Below are 17,648 nucleotides of genomic sequence, written 5' to 3' on the forward strand. Positions count from 1 at the left end.
ACACTCTCCCCCTGCTCAAAGACCACTTACTGGGCTTGCAACAGATGTAACAGTGATGATGATGATGCGCAAAGTGAGAAGAGGAAAGGATGGAGATCTTGTTTAATGTCCATTCCATCTCTGACACAGTAACAGTTATAAAGGATCACAGGTACTTTCTGTCCTGGTGCCAGCAGACAGGGGAGGAAAGGACAGGAAGCTTGACCCCTTTTGTTCCTCTTATTTTACTAATGGAGGACAGAGGGGAAACCGGGGGTCTTAAAGGGGACATTGATCTGATGATTCAGGAGGCTGGAGATTAGGAGGGAAAGGATTTGGGGACTGGGCGAGGGCAGTCCAGAAATTCTTCTCTGTCTCTAGCCCAATATTTTAACCTGAGCTGTGATAGAATTCAGAGCTCAAATATCTCACCTCTTCTTTGAGGTCAACTTTACAAGTTATTCCAGGCAGAAGCTCAGCAAGTTTCACGGGCATCTCTTTTCCAAAAAGGAGAGATTTTATTTATTTACAAGGAAGCTCAGTCCTAGTCTTGATTTCCAGTCAACTAAAGCTGTGGTAATTTGTTAAGATTCAACACCCACACTTTTGGATGCTTATTCTAATTCATAAAGTTTTGTAGTTCAACAAGAACAAATAACAGATGCCTCTGGGGCGATAAGAAAGAACACAGTATATGAAATGAACCCAGTGAAGCATAATGCATGTCAAATATGCTGATCAGTTGCTTTCTATGAAAATCTTGAGTATCTACAGTACAGCTAGCTGGGAAATGCTTAAATAAAATGCACAAGACTTTTACAAATCTACAAGTTCAGAAGGACCTATTTTAGACAGACAGGAGAGAAAGCACTATTGCTTAAATAAAACATTAATGTGCAACAAACCTTTCATTAGAATATTGTAATTTATATAATTTTTCATAAAAATATTATTTACCAAGAAGATCTTGCATATCAGCTCTTAGTTCTTAGTAGAAATTAGAAATAATCCAACTAATTATACATTTCTACAGCTTATATGTAATGAAATGTCAACCTTACCTAGTTTTCATTTTTAGAAAGGGTCTGCAAGGTGGAATTGCTTGGGTTTTGATTCCACAATGTACCTACTCAATGGCAAGTCTTTGAAATGTAGAAAGGTGTAATAAAAAAGTTAGACTGGCTTTGTATTATGCTTTAAAAGAAATGCTTAAAGGAGATCTGCATGCTATGCTCTGTTTCAAGAACAGAAAAAGGTCCTTTAACAAGTACTGGAAGAGCTGCATAAAAAAGAATCAATTCTCTGCTCTCAATTAAAAAAAGTAAATTTGCATGACTCAGAACAAGTCTTAGTTAATCCAGTCTCAGCCCTTTGCTTCTGATTGTAGATTCTTATGTGAATTAACAAGACAAAAGCATGCTTTGAGGACAATTCTGCCTATTGTGTTAATGGTTCATTATGGTGTGGTAAGCCTAAAAAAACCCTACACAATCATCAATATTTCTTGTTCAACTGAGAATCATCATTGATACTCCCCAACATTTGCTGATCTATAGATCAAATTAAATGTGAAGGGATATCTATTATGAGATTTCCCACCCACTCCTAAGAAAAGCAGCCATGGGTGAGGAGGGTGAGGCTGGTTCAAATGGGGCTGTAGTAGAATGGGAGACGGTTAATTATTTCTCACCATGTAGTTTTCTGAAACCTAATTTCCTCTAAACTATTTGCTCAAAAGAGGGGTGGGGATCCAGGCATGTTTCACCCTGGAGAGAAAATAGCAGTGGGTCAGTGGCCAGAACCTTGATCTGTATGGCAGAGCTGTTATTAATTGGATGGGCTAGAGAGACATGCAATGGAATGGTTGACAACACAGGGGGTGGGTAGAGGTTCACCTAAGGCCATCCAGATTGGTACGAATGATTTGGTTGAGAGAAAATGCACTGATCTCATCAGCTGCAAATCTCTAGGTTTTTTCATACACCACAACTAGCATTACCTTCTTTTGGTCCGAGCATTTGGGGCGCCAACAATGGTGAGGCGCAAATGACCCAAAGCGTATCAACCGTTCCTGTAAAAAGGTTAACAGGGCAATGTTCTGGACAGTATACCGGCTAAATGGGCATGTTATTTGGTACCCTGAAATCACCTCTGATGAAATGGACTTGTGGCAATCAAATGGCATATACCTATCACCTATTGACAATGAGGCCTGGCTAATGAATATCTACTGGGGCTTATGGGATTGGTTACAGATCTGAGTGGTTTGGCAGCAAGTTGATGGGGAGTGGCCAATTTGTGTGGCAGAAAAAGGCATTGGGTTGGATCCTTAGTCTAAAATTGGAGGTGGGTGCCCCACCCCCCAATATCCAGGATAAATTTCAGAGTACCCCATTAAAGGGGTCCAAGGGTTCGGTTGTGTCCAAAGGCCCAGATGGGGACTAACAAACCATAGAACATCCCTGAATAGCATTCTGGTGGGATTCCACCATTAGATCTGCATCAAAGAGGGCTATCCTGTTGCCAGGATTGACCCTAATGAAGATATCACCCAGCAAGAGGGTTGGCTGATCCAGAATAAAAACCCAGTACCTACACCAAAATCCATCTTACATTTGCAACCCATAAAGTTGTGGCCATTTTTTTTCAATTCCAAGCTGCTGTCTTGTCTTGCTTATTGCAAAACATTGTCATTTCTCTGCCTCTGTGGCCGCCGGCTTGCTGTGCTTCAGCCCGCAACTGATTTTACTTTTTGGGGAAAGTGCAGATATGATCTCAATTTCCATGACATATCTAGGTTTTTTCGCCCAAGGACTGGGCCTCGATCATAATGTATGCTGAATCATTCACTAGAGATTGATATAATCTCTCTGGCAACCGTGGCTACAGAAATGAGAAAGGGGAGCAGGAAGAAAGCAGGTGCCTGATTTCACCTTTTTACCATTATAAAAGTACTCAGACTGGATATAAGCAATTTTGTATTCTTTTTACGCATTTGAAATGCAGGTTTCTCTTCACAAAGTATGGATACACATTTCTCTTCTTCCACTGATAAGACAAGATTTGTATGTTTATGAAATAATACAATAACCTGGATACGTACTACCAAAGGTTTGTTTTAATAAAAAAAGTGGGATGAGTGCACATACCAGTGACCCTAAACAGGGCATACCAGTGGCCCATAAATTTCTTTCAAACTGCCTCTGTCTGAAGCCTAATCTTGCCTCTGATACATAAGTGTGATAAGAGAAAGCTCGCATATATAGGTTTTAAATAAATAATATGCATAGCATGCACCAGAGGAATCAAATGGGTTTATACAGGATAAAGAGCATGCTGTACAGCCTTCTTTGTAACTTTTTTTTAGTTTAATTTCTTACTGAAAGCTTTTCTCCATTAAATATTAAAGAACTAACACCTTTGGTAAGTACTCAACATTAGCTAAATTCAAATGCCACACATCAGGACTTAGTTGCCTGCTGCCTTTGAACAAACTGATGAGAAATGTTTAGGTATTTTTATCAAAATATCTACAGCTGGACACCAGAACTTTGCTGGTTTCTTGATAATGAGGGTCTGATACGTGCTACATTTTTCCTATGTTGACCACAAGGGTCAACATTGCAGCATTACATACATAGAGGTGAAGGGAGATTTTGTGACAATATGTTACTACATGCTTTATCTGCCCCGCCCCCCCATCCAAAGTTGTGGCTCGCCCCCTGCTGAAATGTTACAGTGGGCACTCTGAAAACACATTTGGTCTACTGAGTAGAAAGTGACCCTCAGCTGGCAATTCCCAAACTCCTTACTGCAAAGTAATGTCATTAAAAGTAAGCCACTTTTAGAAATAAGTCATCTAATGCTTGCTGCTGAATTCTTTTAGCAGAGTTTGTATTTCTCCTGATAGTGCTGAAAAGTTCCAAAGAGCCTTAAGAGACCAGGAAGTTCTTCCACGCAAATTGTGCCTCTCCATCATTAGGATGTGTAGGCTGAACTCCATTGCTCAATTTAGAATCCAGAAGATGGAGGTCTGCAAGGTGACAGGTATTTTGTCCTAACTTCTTCTCCCACAAGTAGGCAATTATCTCTGTTGTTCAAACACTTTTCTAACCCAGTGCAGACCACTCTCAGGTACTAACAACAAGACTTCAGGAACTCTTAATTCTTTACTTTAAAGTACACAAAGCAGCGCACAGGTTACAACAACAAAAACTGGTTGCACTTTCATTTATTATCCATTTGAGCCAGAAATTCAAAAGTAAACCTTGTGATTGAGACAACTGAATCTATGGCAGTCATTTAACAACAATGGAAGCTAACATGAAACCACATAATGTTTGCGTGGACAGGCGGAGTCCCCAGATCCCGAGTGGTCCCCCCCGTCATGTGGAGCCAAGTGAGGATTAACAAGTAAGATCCACCCTCTATTGTGTGGGCAGGTAATCCCTCCCCTTACCTGGCCTGGTTTCCCTGGCAACGCTTCCCCCAGGTGGGACTGGACAACTCACTGGGGTAGGCGGGGACCTCCAGGTATCCCACCTGAGGGAAGGCAAAGCCTATGCTGATGGGGCCACTCCAGATCCAGGGCTGCACGCGTCCCCGCAAAAGGCGCCCCCCGTTTTAAGTGGGGAGCGGTCATTGCAACAGATCACTGGACATTAATGAGATATCCACTAATCCTTATTTAATTTGAATGGGAATGAATTTTGATGAAGGCACATAAATAGAAACAGTAGCTATATAGCATGCCTTTGTTTTAACATTGCACAGTAGTTGCCCTTTTAATATATTTCTTGCTATATCATATAATAAAGCTGGGGAAACTCAGTAGCTTTAGCACAACTTACAGATTTTTTTTAAAAAAATATGGTCATTAAACATCACTTCAAACTAGTAATTATAATTGTTCATTTATAATTATTTGCATTACAAATATGGACTATGTGAACTACAGGTCGGTTTCATAACAGAAGGTCAAAGTATGCTGTCTCCTCTTGGGTGTGTTTTTAGCTCTGTGTCAACAAAAAAATCGCAGTAATGGTGCTTTGACATGTCACAAAAGTCAAACCAATGTAGGGCTGATACAGCAAACATATAAAAGTAGTAAGCCCAAGGAAACATGGCACTGTATTTGCTTTTAAAGGAATTAACTCACCTACATCAACCACCACCTCTAATTCACATGTCAGAAAGCTGGTACTGATTTGCCATTCATCTGTATTGTGACTCATGATGCAAACTGTGGACCTCAATAAAACTGTGTGTGTTTTGCTGCCAGGTGTGTAGCAAATACATGTTGAGAAAAGACCAAAAGTTAGGAACCAAGGTGATGGGGCTTACCATAATCAAATCACTCAAATTCTACTGATTATGAATGCAGTCTTTACTCTGTAAAAGTATTATAATGTTGTCCTATATTCATAAATGTGACCAGTCCTCCAACACAATCTTGAACATAAGGAAATGGTACCTCTAGAAAAATAGTCTATCTGTCCTTGTATTACCTAAATCTTGATTGGAAATGGGCATTTCAGGGACTTAGGAAGAGGTATTTTATTTTGCTACCAGAGATCCCTTAACAAGAAATGTCAGGGATAAAACCTGGGTCCTTATTCCTGAACAACACAAGCTTTATCAACTGATTGTGAGATTCTCACAGCCTTTGGGCACAGTGGCAAATGTCACACAACAATAATACACCTTAAGTTAAAACGATGAAAATACTGATGCAAAATAATCCTTCACCCTCTCTTAATCATATAGACATTTCACCAAACAACCCCAACACTATTTAAAACTGTCAATAGAGTAGCCCAAGCAATAGATTCACAGTCAGATAATCAAGAGATGACCTTTTCTTTTGATTAAGCATTTCAAGGCAACACAGAATTGAAGGAACATTAACTTCAAGCAATAATACTAATACTAATATGATGTGAGAAAGGCTAAATGTCCCCATAAACCTGTGATTTAAAATAAAACCAAGCTGTATTTAAACACTTCCACTCATGTTTGCAGTTTAAACACTCTTCTCATAAAATAACAGTTTTCCACATAGTGACAAACTAGGAGCCAGGCTTACTCTCAATAATTTATTAGGAAAAAAGTGGCTTGTGGCTCCATGAAACATTATTAAACTCTGTGTTTTTGCTTTTCATAGAATAGAAGGTATAAAGTGTCAAAGCCACTCAAGTTACTCAATAAACAAACTTGTGTTTAACACCAAATTTATATTTGCTTCAGGGCAATCCCAGCTCCCAAGTGACTGTACCTATGTTATACATGTGGTTTTCAATATTCACTTGTCAAATCCAAATTCTATATTTCTTTGCATATACCTCAGTATCTCAGATACACACCAAAAGAATGTAACACATGAGTACGTCTTAAGAATTACAGAATAAAATATTTCTAAAGCTGAAATGGCTTACTTGATCGATCCTAAATTTGGCTAACACACTTTACATCAGAAGTGTAATGATCTAATAGTACAAATGATGTAAGCATAATGGAGCTATATAAAGTTTACTTCAATGCACACTGGATTTCATATGTAAAAAACAATCTATTTTGCATCTTCACCAGAAATAAATAAAACAAAACAGAATTCATGAGCAGAAGACTGCTTGCGGCAGACCATGTCATCTTAAAAAAGACAGCTTGCAACAGAAGAGACAGAAATGAGGGGATGCTCTTGCTTATATTTTAAAAATGTGGGCCACACTTTCACAAACCCAAAAGACAGACAACCTTCCACCCACAAGGTGGGGGACTCAAACCTGTTCCTCCCACATGCTGGGACTATACTAAAGAAAGGCACTTTTTAGGCCATAATACAGGGGTGGCATCTTGATGAGCCACAGATTGTGAAGGCCTGTTTTGGGTAGTGCAATACAGTACAGTGGTACCTCAGGTTACAGATGCTTCAGGTTATGGACACTTCAGGTTACAGACTCCGCTAACCCAGAAATAGTACCTCGGGTTAAGAACTTTGCTTCAGGATGAGAACAGAAATTGCACAGCGGCGGCAGCAGGAGGCCCCATTAGCTAAAGTGGTGCTTCAGGTTAAGAACAGTTTCAGGTTAAGAACGGACCTCCAGAATGAATTAAGTTCTTAACCGGAGGTACCACTGTATCTTAAAGGGGGAAAACTGTATCACTGCAAAAGAAAAAGAAAAAAACAACAACATTTTCTCTGTCTCTAAACTAAGCAATTGTCTCCAAGAGTGTTGGTTCATGTGTTACGAAGTTTATTCAAAGTACAAAAGAAAACTGCCAAGGAATATTTTAAAACTTAGCTGCAGGTGTCACTTAACTTTAAAAAGCAACATTCTTTATCATTGAAACTAAGCACACATACAGCAGATCAGGACAGAGTCAAGTTCCACCACTGTAGAAAGTGTATTTTAGCTCCCCCACCCCCATGATATATATTGTTAGCATGGATTCAATGTCTAATCCAGCACATGCTGTGTTGAAAATACAGCAGAGAGTGTTTCTTATTCCCAGCTGTCATTTTCTTTTTGTTCCCCTAAGAAGTATTCATTACCTGATTTTACACTGCTAGGATACCAATAATGAGAAAATAAATAGAAGTCAAGATAAAGAACGCATAAGGAATGCATGGCAAATATGATACATGATGACCGCTAGTTAATACAATACCAATAGTTAATACAAGTTAAAACTTTAAAAATAGATCTAACTATGTTATCACGAAGGAAGGCACTGTTCGCTTTTCTCCCCTTAGCACATAATATCTGCATAAACTCTCCACAAGCTTCGTTTAGTGAATAGAGAAAAGTGAGTATGGTGTAGAAAAGAGGTTGCCAAGAAGGTTCTCATGGGTGCACATACACCAAAAGAAACCTTCCCTGGTGACAACAGGTTCCAGTCTTGCCAAAACTAGGCTTGAAAGATTTATTCTACAGTAGTCAATAGAACGTGGCGCTGTGGGTTAAAGCCTCAGCGCCTAGGACTTGCCGATCGAAAGGTCGGCGGTTCGAATCCCTGCGGCGGGGTGCGCTCCCGCTGCTCGGTCCCAGCGCCTGCCAACCTAGCAGTTCGAAAGCACCTCCGGGTGCAAGTAGATAAATAGGGACCGCTTACCAGCGGGAAGGTAAACGGCGTTTCCGTGTGCGGCTCTGGCTCGCCAGAGCAGCGATGTCACGCTGGCCACGTGACCCGGAAGTGTCTCCGGACAGCGCTGGCCCCTGGCCTCTTAAGTGAGATGGGCGCACAACCCCAGAGTCTGTCAAGACTGGCCCGTACGGGCAGGGGTACCTTTACCTTTACCTTTAGTCAATAGAACAGGCTGCAATGCAAGCTTGGTTTCAGTGTGGATGTGTAGCGTCCTCAACAGTTCATCCACATAATGTGCCTGCATGCCCTAAAGGGTTGACAACCCCGAGCTATTCTTTAACTAGACATTCTCTTATTGGTGGTTTTTTTTTGTTTTTTTTTAAAAAAACAATTTCCTATTACTTAAAAAACAAAAAAACCAAATGTGACGTAAAGTTACAATTGAGTGCTACTGAGACAAGTGCTGCATTAGTTCATATAGCTACTGCAACATACAACATGTGTCCTTTATTCATTCCTTATGGTAAGATGGCAAAATGTGTCCCATTCTTTGGGGGAAAAGACTATAACCATGCACATTCAAAGTGTAGTGTGTGTCTTTGTCATATTCCAGCAACACAAAGAAATGGGCAGCCCACGCAGCTGGGGGTGGGTGGCGGAATCCACAGTGGTTATGTTACCTGCTCTTGCAAAGTGGTACAAGGCAGGAATGAGTGAACTGAATTTAGTAAACATATTTGACTGAGCTTGGAATTACTTCATCCCCACAATTTCAGCACAGTATACCCAAAAATTAATACACTGTCCATCCTCTCATGGTTGCTCTCCCCCCCCCCCCCCACCCCAGTTTCTGGTATTTCTGGTTTATAAAGTGTTGTGCTTAGTGCCAGTCAACTGCTCTTCCTGCAGTGAAGTATTAACAGGTTCCAAAGCTCAGACCTTTCCCTCATTACATGCAGAAAGAGGAAGCTTTTTTTTGGGGGGGGGGAAACAACCCACAAGATGCAATCTTTTAGCTCAGTAGGGAAGCAGTGGCCTGAGGACAGCAAAAAGCATGTATTTATAGTTGATAGCAGAGAGGTGTCCAATAGTGGGATGTGTGTGTTTTTATTACAGTCCGTTTTCCCATCTGACCTCTCTGTGGGGGAATGGCATGCCGCTGAATGACAAGGCCCCATTATTAACCCCAAGAGAACACATTAGGGCGGATGTAAACTTCATTGGCCAAGGTAAAGAACCTGACCAGAAGAAGCCATAACAAAAACAGCAAGCAAGCAAGCTCTATGAACAGAGTGCCTTGTAAGTCAGGAAGGAAGGAATCTTGTTTCCCCACCCCCTTAGATTCAAAGGGCAGAAGGCTAGCCCCCAGCACACACACACATACAAAGCAGGACAGGAAGGTAAGAAGATGCATAAACATATTTCGAGGTAAAATGGAATAAAATAACATAAAATCATTTCCACAGGATTCGAGCCTTTGACTAACCAATGACAATGTAAATGGCCATGGCCTTCTACACGTGGAACAGAAACAGGTATGCTAATTTGGAATCTTAGGGACTATGGCTGTACTATACACACAACTTTGGCTAAGTCTTGCCACTAAGCTATGCTATTCCATATCTTGTCATCTCTCAAGGCAGAATTCAAGCTTCAGAAATAATAATAGTTTGTCAGGCAATTGACATTTCCCCCTGTGTTTTCAAAACAACAATCAGCAGAAAAAGTCAGGACAAATATGGAGAATAAAAGGATATGAGAGCAATAAAGGAAATGTTTAGGCTGGGGAAAGGGAAGATAAAACTATTGCCAAATACCCAGCATATAAAGTATAACTGGATATAATTTCAAATCTGTACCTGTACATATATCACACTCTCATGAAAGCTGCACACACAGTGTATTACTCACTGACTCTGCTCACCCTGCTCTTCTCTCATTGTAGGGTGTGTTTTGTTTGTCATAGTACAGAACAGTTAGGCAGAGAGAAAGGGCATCTTTCCACAGGAGGAGGAAATAAAACGAATGATTTTATCATATTGATCTGGCCTTCCTAACATGTGACCACCAAGCTTAATGCTGTTCACAAGTCATGAATTATGGTCTGCCAGGTACTTGACAACCTTTCCCCTCTCCCTCTACTTTTGCAGCCCAAGGTAGAAATGGAAACATGTTTATCAAGCCCTCCAAAAAGCCTGATGCATGGATGAGTAGTATTGATCACATTGTAGAGGTCTGAATAACACTGATTCTAAGACTATTTAACACACTTTAGGAAAAGGGCACTTGTAACTTTTCAGTGCCCGTCCAAGAGGGAAATGTCATGGTTGGTCTTTTATAATACATTTACTGGCAATATTATTCTATTTCTTATCAGGATACAGAGCACATGTTTATTTCAGATCTACTCCATATGTTTCTTGTAAAGAAGATACAAAGGGAATTCTAAAAGCAGCAGTCTGCATAGCTTGCATGTTGGCATCTGTCTCCACTGGGACACAGTGGAGGAGGGCACCTTTGGGGGTGAAGTCAAACTGTTGGAAGGTGAAAGTGCCTGCTGTGGCTGTAGAGGCCGATACAGGAGAGACTTGTCTTGTTGCAGCTGGGGCAAATGAAGGTGTCTGGTTGTGCAACTGCAGATGCACCACTGCATTTCTTCTCTCAGTGGTAAATCCTCCTCTGGTCACTGATCTGTCTCCAGGCACTGCAGTCATCTGCAAGGGATTCTGACACAGTGGAGTTGATGTTGCCAGTTTTCATGTCACATTGGCAGACAGAGTTGGTCAGCCTATGGACCTGGTGCCTGAAGCCAGCTCCCCATAGAGCACATCCTTGGGGATCCTGCCATCTTCCAGTCTGTGGACATTACCTAGCCAGCATAGCTCACTGGCTTGCTATTGTATCTCCCACTCCCACTCCTAAATTAAACCAAATCCCGCCAAAAATAATGGAAACAAAAATTCTATCCGGCATACAGTCGTGATAGAAACTTCATTGTTTCATCTATTTTTCAATACTGTAGGAAGTGGGAACATAAAACTTTTTTTTGTATATGCTTTCTACATGCACCTTTGCTGGCCTTCGTGAACATTATGCTTGGCTTATCATCCTGAAATGGCTTACAAATTGTGGGACTTCTCCTTGGTTTCATAATTCTTAGCTGCTAAATACCACACTGCACTATGTGAACAAGTTCTCTAAATGCTGCTTTTATTTTATTTTATTTTAAAAGTACCATTAATATGTCAATATTTATTTCTATAAAGTTCAATAAAAGACAAACAAGGAATACTCTGGTCCCAGCTGCTTAAAGCTTTTTTAAAATTCTTGTTCAGAGACATCAAGCAATGTTTATTCATGACTATTTAAATATTGAGGGGAAATGGCAAAATATGAGCAAGATTATTGTTTACAAAACAATCCTGAGCTTAAAGTGCATAGAATTCAACTTCTGACTATATATTACTATTCAGAATTTATGGAAATGTATAAATTAAAGCTTTATATCCTTATAACTATGCTTAAACAGATTCAGCTGTCTAAATAGATTAATTTAAAACAGTGCTGTGTCAATATTTGTGGTTGAGTTTTTCTCAGCCTGTTGCAGGAGAAGGAAAAGGAGAAGAAATTTGAAGAAAATGAGACAAAATTCTGGAGAATATTGGAGGGGTGCAGGGATTTAGTATGGTGCTTACCTTATTAAACTTGCAATGTGGCCAAGGCGTGTGTGTGTTCTTCCTTCAGTTTTTTTTTTTTTTTAACAACACTCTCATAATCCTTGTGTGACTCTCTGTAGCTTCCCCAGGTGCCCTACAATACATTCCCCAATGGGACAATCTGTGGACAGCTGGAGAGGCAGCCACTAGAGAGCCTTAGAGTGGAACAAAGTCCTTTTAACTTTCAAAACGCTGTGTGCTGCTCTTATACACTCCACTTCCTCCGTCTGATATGAGTGGGCATTTCCCACAGGATTATTCAGAGACCACTTGATGCTTGGTTACTTCTGCATCTTAGGCCTGCTGGAGATATGGTGTTGTGGAAGCAGCCCTAAACTGTATGCTCTGTGGATGACGAGAGGGACTGCTGCTCTGGAAAGAGGTTTTGATATGTACATTCATATTCTTCATTCTGAGGCAGAGCTCATGCTTCGCTCCAGTACTTACGGGCTTTATACCCTCAGGTATGGGAACTAAATAAAAGTAAAGCAACTTGGTTTCAAATGGCCATGTTGGTTGTTAAGAAGCCGATATTGCAAAAAAATATAAGGCCCTAATGGGAGTAGATATATACTGATCTCATGACATCTTGGCACATACAACCAATGAGAGCGTGACCTATATAAAAAGAAAGAATCCTGACATGGTTGAAGATATCTGACAAGGATTCCTTTACCTTGCTGGGGATTGAGAGGGTGTGTGGAAGCTCTGATTAACAGAGACAGTTGACGGATAACCTCTTGTATTTCTCCTTGCTTCTGTTCTACCACGCCCCGGCCCGCCCACAATATATTTATCTGTTTACTTAAGTTTGTTTTATATGATTTCGACAGCCTGAAAGTAGGGCTCTGAAGGAGGGAAGACAGTTGAAGGGGGATAGGGGAAGGGAAGGAACAAAACGAATTTAATATCAACTAACTGTTTTGGAATACAAGCTCTTTTATTGTATTAATATATTTCAAGTTTTTTAAAGCTGTGAATAAAAATGTAGTTTTTATGTGACAGAAAAATAATGTGCATAGGTATCCATGAGAACACTTTATTGCTGTTCTTTCAATTAAGAAAATTTGCAAGTCTCTTAATACTCTCTGTCACCTGTTGCCTGCATCTGCTAGAAGTGCCCTTTCTCAGGTAATGGCCATAGTTAAATCTTCAAAAGACAATAAAAGAGTTTCAGAACCATGATGTCACAGAAAGTAAAAGCACCACCCGGCAACGAAAACATTAAAAGCACCATGAGGCATTCAAGACACCATCTGGCATAACTTGAATTGTCAGCAAACACAGAGTTCAAATTGATGGGCATATTATTGTTTAACATAGTTGACCAGTTAAAAGGTATAATTATAATTAGATATTCATTGTAGAGTTTTATGGCTTATATGGACAAATGAGCATAGTCTCAATTAACTAACTACAACTCAATGGAAAGTGTTGCTCAAGCTAATGTTTTTGAAAGTTAAAACCACTGAAAACATGAGCATTTTGCTACTTATCTGAAGAACAGCTTAGATTTACAGGAACAGAGGGGATATTCACCATGCTTTTCTAATTTAATAGTATGCATCTGCACATTTTATACTAAAGAACTAATAATTATACCATGCACAACTGTACTGTAATATACATACAGAATACACATGAATAATATATTTGATTTGTGTAACTTTTAAATGTTTTCTTCCAGTGATGAGCAAACTTCCTTCATCTCAAATAATAAATGGGTTGTGAATTTTAGGTGCATCAAAACCCTCTTTTGAAATGGACAGGGAAGCACCTATATCATATGTACCTTAGTTTGGGATCGCCTAAAATTGCTAAATGTTCAATTTCTCTACAAGTTGTAATCTAACCAAAGCAACTATTTACTGGCTGTGGAGAGCCCAGAGATTTTGAATATCCTTGGCAAGAAGTACTTTAAGATTCATCTATAGCCTATTGTTAAGCAGGAACAACACAGTCATCCCTTTGTGAGTACTTGGAAGTGAACATTCAAGGATGACACTACCATTTTGAGTCACTGGGCACTTCCAGTGCTATTTTTCTATTTTTTTTTTTTTTTTTTGAATAAAATTTTTATTAATTTCCAAATTTTTTAACATAAACAAAAACAACATAAAAATAAACACAAAAACTCATATTTTCTTAACCTTATTTCCATAACCCTCTTTTCCCGGACTTCCCCATACCTTTCCCTTTTTGCATCCTTAATTTTAAACCATTATTCAGCAACCCTTCTTAACCAATTAAATGTAAATTCATTCTCTTTTTCAATTCCACCCTAAAGTTAAACACAATTTTCCGCTGCAATTCTACGTCTTCTTTTCCCTCAGCATTTTAGCACTCCTCAATTTTATAATAGTTCTTAAGATACATCTTGAATTTCTTCCAATCTTCTTCCAGCCAGTGCTATTTTTCTAAAGGGGGGGAGGAGCCAGAACTTACCATGAATGCCCCCCTTGTTCTTTTATAACAGGGGTAGGCAACCTAAGGCCCGTGGGCCGGATGCAGCCCAATCGCCTTCTCAATCCAGCCCATAGACGGTCTGGGAATCAGTGTGTTTTAACATGAGTAGAATGTGTGCTTTTATTTAAAATGCATCTCTGGGTTATTTGTGGGGCATAGGAATACGTTCATATTATTTTTCAAAATATAGTCTGGCTCACCACATGGTCTGAGGGACGGTGGACCAGCCCCATGGCTGAAAAAGGTTGCTGACCCCTGTTTTATAATGACAATTGCGCTCATCTGAGCACTGAGTTCCAGTGAGTTCCAGCTGAAAAAAACAACAACCCTGGGCACTTTCCAAACAGCTACTATTTTTCCAGTGGGATTCAGCCACAGTGTGACAAATTCAGCTTGTGCACCACTCAGCATCTGTAGCTATCTCACTCCTCACACACCCCTGCTCTTGGACAGACTTCCTAGTTAATCATTAAACTGCAAGTCCCAACCTAGCAGTTTGAAAGCACATCAAAGTGCAAGTAGATAAATAGGTACCGCTAAGGCGGGAAGGTAAACGGCGTTTCCGTGCGCTGCTCTGACTTTGCCAGAAGCGGCTTAGTCATGCTGGCCACATGACCCGGAAAAACTGTCTGCAGACAAATGTCAGCTCCCTCAGCCGGTAAAGTGAGATGAGTGCCGCAACCCCAGAGTCGTTCACGGCTGGACTTAATTGTCAGGGGTCCTTTACCTTTACATTATTTTTCAACTGCTGTTGCTCTGAGTACCTTATGTGGGCAGTCCACCACCTAGTCTAGGGAATCAAAAGTTATTTATGCTGTGCTCCCTGTGTTTATTTAAGTTTACATAATTATTTCAAGTATTTCTAACCATTTTTCACCAGAAAAGATCTCAAAGTTGTTGCTGAACAGACAGAGAACAGTCTCTTTTTCGAGCATAAGCTAACAATGGCTACTGGCCTTGGACGCATCATCTGATGAATGCTGACCATGCAAGTGGCTAAATTAGCACATATGCTCATAATATGATTTGAAATATTTATATTTTTAGTCTTAGCATCTTCATTTTTTTCTCGGCATTCTAAGGTTTTATGCTTCTACCTGGTTTCATTTTCTACTGTGTTTTCCCAGTCTGCTTATTATACTGGTTTGCTATAAACAGTTGCAGCCCTAATTATTTCAGAGATAAGAATAAAAAATAAGTAATCAGATAACTTTTGTAAGCTCAACTTCAGTTTCTACTAAAATATGCAGTGTTGACCTATCCAGAACTTCCCATGCAAAAGAACTATAGAGAGCTGATGGAAGAAGAATTGTATTTAAAAGCTCGTACAATGTCTTTTCAAGAAAAAGCCTAATTCTGATGGTCAAAGGCAATATTCCACCTATGTTTTCTCAGTGTTGTTCCCCTGTTGGTTCAATGGAGAACAACAATCAGAAGCTTTTAATTGATTTATATATGAAATTGTTGTATTTCTTTATTGTTGCTGTTTTTATTGTTAAAACACTTGAACAAAATTTATAGGAAGCAATTCATGAAGGTGAATAATAAATACATAGATGTGTCACATATTGTCAGGGCTGCCTCTAGGTCCCAGCTCACAGAGGACCAACGCTAGGCTGTCGTAATGTACAAAGTCTTTATTGAAGTTCAATTTCCATTTCAAAGCCGCAGCGCGCAGCCCTACATCTTAAACCCTAGATCGGTGAAGTCCCGTCTGAGTCTCCTCCCCTCTGACACCAGTTTAAGATCCTAGCCCTGCTCCACCTTTTCCGCTGCTCTCTCCTCCTCTGGGTCCTCCTGCCCGCTGGGGCATTGCCCTTTCTGGACTCTTCCGACGCCGAGTCGCTTAGCTCCTCCCCCTGCCTCCTGCGGGCTTTAGGACGCGGTTCCCAATCCTCATTCTCTGCTGTCCCGCGCTCCTGTACATTTGAACTTGCCTCTCGCGCCAACCCAGTGACCTTTCTCCTAACCGTTACACTACTTCGGTCACTGCTTCCCTCTTCCGGGATACTGGCCGGATCTGACCTCCCCTCCGTTGTCCGACTTTCTGATGGAGGCGTGGTCAGCCCTGCCTCATCTTCTCTCCCTGGTGGGGAATGCACTGGCCCCGATACTTGGGACTCTTCCCCCCCCCCACTCTGCTCTGGTGGGGAAGCTGGTTCTGATTTCCAACTACTGCTCTGGGAGTCCCTGCTGCCCCCTTGCTCCTGGGGCGTTCCCCTTGGGAACCCCCTACCCCTGGCCACTGGCGCCCCCTTCTGTGAATCTTCCGATTCGCTGGAGAGGCTCATGGAATCCCTCGGTCCACTGTCCTCTTCTCCTACGCTCCCCTCGGATTCTTCCCCTTCGCTCTCCATCTCCTCTCTTCCCTGTGCCTCTGCTCCTGAGCCCCTGACACATATGTACAGTGGTACCTTGGGTTACATATGCTTCAGGTTACATACGCTTCAGGTTACAGACTCCGCTAACCCAGAAATAGTACCTCGGGTTAAGAACTTTGCTTCAGGATGAGAACAGAAATCGTGCTCTGGCGGCGCAGCGGCAGCAGGAGGCCCCATTAGCTAAAGTGGGTGGTCTTCAGGTTAATAACAGTTTCAGGTTAAGAACGGAGCTCCAGAACGAATTAAGTACTTAACCCGAGGTACCACTGTACATAGATTTTTTTAATTTAAAAATAAATTACGCATTTTCACCAGTTCCATGGATTTTATCTAGCGATTGTTGAGAAGAAAATGGTTTCCAATCCATGTATGTCACCCCTACCCCCTCTTTGATACCCACCTCAGCAGCTCTTTTGCTAAATGCTCAAGCAATCCATAGTGGCAGGGGGAGGGGAACAAAATACTCTCAATATATATCCAATGCATTTGACAATGCTGCTTGCTCCTTGGCTCTCAGCCAACATCTCTTTTAAAAACAAAAAACAAAAAACACCTTTTGTAAATGAAACAAGCCTAAAATTGAAGAACTCTGGATGAGCCCAAGTTGCACAATGACTAGATATGCAACCAAACAGAAAATCTCCAAACAAACACAGTCAACAACATGACAAAGGCAGCCTCTCGCACTGAAGGTAAGTTAAGCAGTGTAGGTTTTATCTCCATGATGAAGCACTCTTTGCAGTATGTATAATAAACAGCCCTAAATCAGCATGTTAATAAATAGCATGAAGTCAACCTTGCAGAAAAAACTTATTCTTAGTAACATTAGTTGCATCAGCACTTTGCAAATGGAAATAGTTTTGAACAATAGGACTATCTTATATCAACAGAAGTTCTAGGAATATAGAACTGTGTTGTGCCATGTCATCAATATCTTTCTAGCCTCCAGTTAAAACTTGTGAATTACTGTTATTTTACTTTCAAAAGCTGCTTGTGCAGTATGTCACCAGTCCACAAACTC

General features: G+C 40.6%; 1 protein-coding gene across 3 annotated transcripts in view; it reads right to left on the minus strand.

The window, feature by feature from the left end:
* Positions 1–17,648, minus strand: part of LRP1B (LDL receptor related protein 1B) — a 782,700-nt gene that overhangs the window by 278,761 nt on the left and 486,291 nt on the right. The window lies entirely within an intron of this gene.

The sequence above is a fragment of the Podarcis cretensis genome (assembly GCF_951804945.1).
Source record: "Podarcis cretensis genome assembly, chromosome: 1".
Taxonomy (NCBI): domain Eukaryota; kingdom Metazoa; phylum Chordata; class Lepidosauria; order Squamata; family Lacertidae; genus Podarcis; species Podarcis cretensis.